This window comes from Adiantum capillus-veneris, chromosome 4 (assembly GCF_014529385.1).
Source record: "Adiantum capillus-veneris isolate H3 chromosome 4, ASM1452938v2, whole genome shotgun sequence".
In the NCBI taxonomy this organism is placed as follows: Eukaryota; Viridiplantae; Streptophyta; class Polypodiopsida; order Polypodiales; family Pteridaceae; genus Adiantum; species Adiantum capillus-veneris.
Genome location: NC_140934.1, coordinates 115,794,553 through 115,800,660, shown reverse-complemented (window position 1 = coordinate 115,800,660; position 6,108 = coordinate 115,794,553).

Genomic DNA, 6,108 nt, shown 5'->3' with positions numbered 1-6,108 from the left:
ACCCGCAAATAATGTTTGGCAAAACAAGAAATGAGTAGCATAAGAGCAATCATGTGTAATGGCTTGCACATCTTTCTTTATACTTTGAAATCGACTTTAAACTATTAATCATCCATTACAAACTCCTTCCTCATGTGGATGAATATTGGTACGGTTTCCAAATCTGATGGCAAATATGTGTAGTTGTAAACATGTGCCCTTTTAAGTTTGTGTTGGTTCAAGTGAGGTGCTTTTTCCATAACAAAGTTTTGACCATGTATATTGGTCGCTACAAAATGGTTATGATGCACAAGCTGGTTTTATACTTGTTTTACTTCTAGCTTGTGACATTCAAGAGAACTGTGGTTACATGGGTGCCTAGAAGGATTATAAAAACATCATATTTATTTGGAAGTTATGTGTTGGTTCAAGCAAGGTGCTTTTTCCATAACATTGTTTCGACAATGTATATTGGTCGCTACATAATGGTTATGATGCACAAGCTAGTTCTATACTTGTTTTACTTCTAGGTTGTGACATTCAAGAGAACTGTGGTATCATGGGTGCCTAGAAGGATTATAAAAACATCATATTTATTTGGAAGTATGTGTTGGTTCAAGCAAGGTGCTTTTTCCATAACAAAGTTTCAACCATGTATATTGGTCACTACATAATGGTTATGATGCACAAGCTAGTTCTATACTTGTTTTACTTCTAGCTTGTGACATTCAAGAGAACTGTGGTATCATGGGTGCCTAGAAGGATTATAAAAACATCATATTTATTTGGAAGTATGTGCTGGTTCAAGCAAGGTGCTTTTTCCATAACAAAGTTTCGACTATGTATATTGGTCGCTACATAATGGTTATGATGCACAAGCTAGTTGTAAACTTGTTTTACTTCTAGCTTCTGACATTCAAGAGAACTGTGGTTACATGGGTGCCTAGAAGGATTATAAAAACATCATATTTATTTGGAAGTCTTATCGCTAGGACATGAGACCTAAACAATGCTCAAGTAGTATAGCATTTGAATCCAATGAATTTAGGTTGAGCTGGTGAACATGTTGTGCAAAACTATTCTTTGGTTCATAGCTCACATGGTTTTGAAAGAAGCATTTGGGGCCAATGAATTAGGTGAACATGTTGTGCAAAACTATTCTTTGGCTCATAGCTCACATGGTTTACATATATTATTAAGGATATCACAAAGAGGAGTATAAGATGAAGATGCATTCTTTATTGCGTGTTCAAGATCAAGGTGCCCTCTCTTATGGTACCAAGGCATGATTTTTTTGACTCAGAGAAAAAAATATAAGCTAATCCCTTGGGTTTCTTTGGATGACTTCTCACCTACATTATCCCTAGCATAAGGTAGGAGATAAGGATCATTGCCAATGGTACTGCAAAACTGGAATTCACTACTACAATTGGAATTCATTGACATGCTTTATCTACCAAGAATGATGGCAACTTGTCTTACCAACTCACTTACTAGCCGTTCACATCGACCATTGAATAGAGTTATCTCATTATGATTATGTCGTGTAAGTAAAGTTTGGTAGAGCTTCTTATTGCCTTAGTGAGGAAGAAGATTAACTTTCAACCGTCATCTTCATTGTGTACTCTCTAGGTATTTTGCATGTCTACATGTAAAAGCTCAAGCTCTCTCCTTCTCTATCTCTTCTCATGTTATCAAAACTTGATTGTGGCTACAACCTTATGAGTTGCAAGCATGCATAGTGAAAGAAGTAGTTGAGGGTAAGGGTCTCTTCATCCTCATCCCTTCGATGTTGGGATTGTACCTACCCCGAGATTTTTGAGAGGCATCGATAACAACGATCTTTGGTTAGTAAATTTTTGTGGAGGATCATGTAGTTTGAGATTTTGTGCATACCTTGGATTGGAATGCATTTATGCAATCAAATTTCCATTTCATGAGCTATATGAAGCTTTTAGAAATGACATGCAAACAGTGAGACATGTATGCAGAATGCTTATTGGAAGCAAAGTGAGGTTCCAACCTTTTTCAAGTGCCAACTACTCAAAGTGAGGTACCCCTCAAGTATCCAGGGTCTCCTTCATGGTTTCTATTTTGAATTGTAGCTCATTCCTACGCTTTGGAGGTAAAAATAAGTCATTCAACTCCTCCTCCACATTCTTCAGCTTCATCCTCAATGAGGAGACAACATGACTGACCTTGTCTTCATTGGACTTATTTATCCTTGTAGCCTTGAACTCCTATGCTCTTGCTAGTCCCTCTTGAGGATTAGGCAGCTACTTCTTAAGATGTAGGAGCACCTCTTTCATGTGGTCTTGTTCATTTCAACTAAAGAAGGGCTTTCCCCCACTTTTGTTGAGTAATATTGTGTACAAAAATGAGAACTTGGCATTGCTTTGACAACCATTGTGATATTGTGCACATTGCGGTCTAACTTCTCATTACCCATGTCATCGAAATCCTCATGATTTTGAGTTCCTAGTTGAGAATTGCATGCGTGTCAATTCTTGATGTGGCTCTATCAAAATATATCCTTCTCACAAAGGCCTTGTAGATGCTACACAACAAACTGTGCCCAATTAAAAGTGGTCTTTGTTCCATTTGCCAATGCTGTAAGATTGAATTACTTCACAAAGCCCTTTGCAATTGCTAAAGTTATTTTCATGTTCATCAATAGTTTTGATATACTTTGTGGTGAAAGAACAAGACTACCTCTATAATGTCTGTGCGGGTGTGGCTGCAATCAATATGATGCACCCGGCTATCCTTGGCTTGTATGAAAACATTGTACCACTTTGAGACACTGACTTGCTCTCACCTTCCCAGTTTGGGGTCAACACCTCCATGGTGATGTTGGGGCCGGACACCCACTAACCCATCACTAACATAATTCACCTATTGGTTTAATAGAATAGTAAGGAGTGAATGATGATTTTTCTAATCTTGCACTCCACCACATGCTCTGTGTGTCTTCTCCTACCCACAATCATCGCACACACACTCCGCACACACTCACACATGGTATCATAGATATGGTGATGGTGACTCTTCCCCCTCTTGCATCCACGTGATCTCCCTCTACCTAGAAAACTAAGGCTTGGGTGGATTAATTTTGTGTGCAGAAAGAATTAGAATTCTGTGTGAGACCGACAACACACAAAAATCAGGAGAGAGAGAGAGAGAGAGAGAGAGAGAGAGAGAGAGAGAGAGAGAGAGAGAGAGAGAGAGAGAGAGAGAGAGAGAGAGAGAGAGAGAGAGAGAGAGAGAGAGATGAAATTCTCGTCCGCATCGCGCGCATCCCCTGCGCATAGATTCATGCCAAATTTGGATTCCAATTGTTGCTATAGCTTCCTCGTCATGCGGAGAGTATTTCTAGTAGGCGTCCTAGGGTTTAGCCCCCTTTTGAAACCTGTTCCAACGCTGAGAATCTCCATTTGAGCAAAATAGCAGAAGGTAGTTTTTAGCTGAGATTTTTGGCATTAGATTCGACTCTTGACATTTATTAGCTTATGACCTCGATTTTGTTTTCAACCATCAATGACCTTGCATCCCGTTGATCTTTGGCATCCCTTGTGTCCTTGCCATCGACTATCTGCCTCCAAAAATCATTATACGACATTGACATCACACTTGTAGTGGAAGTTTACTTTTCGCTCTCATAGAGTTTTCCCAAAGACCGTTTTCTCAAGCACATTGCTCAAAGGTGGAGTTTTCTGCATCGACATCACATGTAGTGTTAGCTTTGGAGTCCTGACTGAAGTTTCCATTCCGATTGAGGTGTAGATTTTGGTGATGACTTTACATGTGGAGTTTTTTGCCAGGAACAACTACTTTTGCATACACAGGTGTATTGGTACTCTTTATGCATGTTGCGAGCGGTTTATATTGCCATATGCGTTTGTTGGCACTCATGTATACACTTGTGGGTTCTCATTGAGAGATAATAGTTCTCATTGTGGGTTCTCATTGAGAGATAATAGATCTTGATTTTCTCCAGATTGCCAACCATTTTTTTGGGCAAAAGGTTTATAGGTTTGCTAGATACAGGCACAATATTTTTATAGGTATTCTTGGTAACAATTTCACTGCGGGATGTTATGCATTGACAAATGCATTTTTTTGATCACTTAGAGTACCATTGAGCTCTTTTCAGAGTAGATATCTCCACGGGGATTTGGTGTATTTCTTGCATCAATTTTTGGCATCTATTTGTGCATGGTCTTCTCATGTACGTCGAGTTGCAGACACTGTTTAATGTATACCATTTTCTTTTGGCATTTTTTGGTCATTTTCTGATCGTTTTTGAGACTCAAACCAAAAAAATCCTTCCTGAAACTATGGCTAGTATCTACTTAGCCTTTTGGAGGGTCTTGTGTGAGGTTTTATTGAGCTAAGGTATTCTCAAATGTTGAGATATCTTCGGTGATATAGGTTGCTAGAGTTACCTATTTTGGTATCCTTGCCATACGCCATGTATAGAGGGGTATATGTGCTTTGACACCATGTTGGAAAAAACTTGTCAATGCGACTTGCAATTGATGCCTAATTTATATTCTTTTGCTTGGTATATTGTAGATTTTTTGTTCTCTGTGCAGAGGAGACTGCCAAATTTTTTGCAAATGTTTCATCATAAATCCAAAGTTTCATTGTGTTGTATTTTCTCTTGGCAACTATGACTGGTTCTTCTGAGAAAGGCGTATATTACATCAAGAAGTTTGATGGCACAAACTTCATGATTTGGAACCTCTTATGTTAGACATGTTGATCAGTAAGGGTCTTGCAACATCATTGCAAAGAGAATGCATACACTGACGACCGATCAGTGAAAGAAGCTTGATGCTCGTGCTAAAGAGACTATTCACTTGCTATACTCTCCACCCAGTCGTATACCCATATAAAGGTAACCCCTGAGCCACTTCACACTGGCCCTTGGCCTTACATTACTCCCCCCTTAAAGAATGTTTTGTCCTTGAAAACAAAAGTGGGATATTTCTTCTTAAGAACACTAATGTTTCAGGTTTGTCTTTCGACTTAACTAGTGTTTAACGACGTACATGATGATTACCTAAATCATGATAGTCTAAAATGCAATGGAGCTCATGCAGCTAGGTTGGATGTTCAATGAAATCAACTAGAATTTATTGGTCAATGACATTGTCATCCCTATACAAGCGTTTGCGTAAAAGACTTACATGAAAAACCGGATGAATACGAGAGTGTGCAGGCAAAGAAAGTTTGCAAGACATATCGCCAACTCACTTGAGTATCTTAAAAAGCCCACAAAATGTAGGAGATAATTTAGGTGTTGGTCCACTTTTTAGACTTTTTGAATGTTTTGGCACATGTAAAAATACCTCTTCTTCTTCCATGAAGGTTACTTGCCGACGTTCTCATCAATGTACTTTTTATATTTATCATGTGCTTGTTGAACATTTTGACAAGCAATTTTCAATATATCCATATGATCTTGGAAAAAATCCTTGACTTGTTGAAGTTTTTTAGCCACCAACCCAACACCGTAACTGGTGATCTAGGTTGAGAACCATACATAAGCATGAAAGGGATAAATCCACTCGTAACATGCTTTGCACTATTGTAAACAAACTCTAAAATAGTGAGATAATATTTCCAAAATCGTTTTTTCTAATGTATGCTCTTAACATATCCTCTAGCACCTAATTAACACATTCAGTCTGGCCATTCATCTTTGGATGATTTGCACTATTGAGGTTGGTGAGGTTGAGCTGTGTTCCCCATCGTTTGAACATAGCCTTCCAAAAATGACTCTTAAACTTGGGGTAACGATCACTCACAATCTCATTGGGAAATCCGTATAACATGTATATATTGTCAACAAATAATTATGCTAACTCTGGAGTCTTAATAGTGAACAAATTTGCAAAGTCTAGTCAACCAATCAACCACCACACATACTGAGTCATAACCTTGTACAACGGTTGGTAAAAAACCCACAATAAATTTCATAGAGATACCCTCCCATTTACCATTGGGAATCTCCAAGGGATGCAAGAGACCTCCTACCTTGAGGTGCTCTGCTTTATTAGCTTGACATTTTTGCATAGTCTTGAACGTACCCATGTAAACTTGGCCAGTAAAATTGTTGTCGTA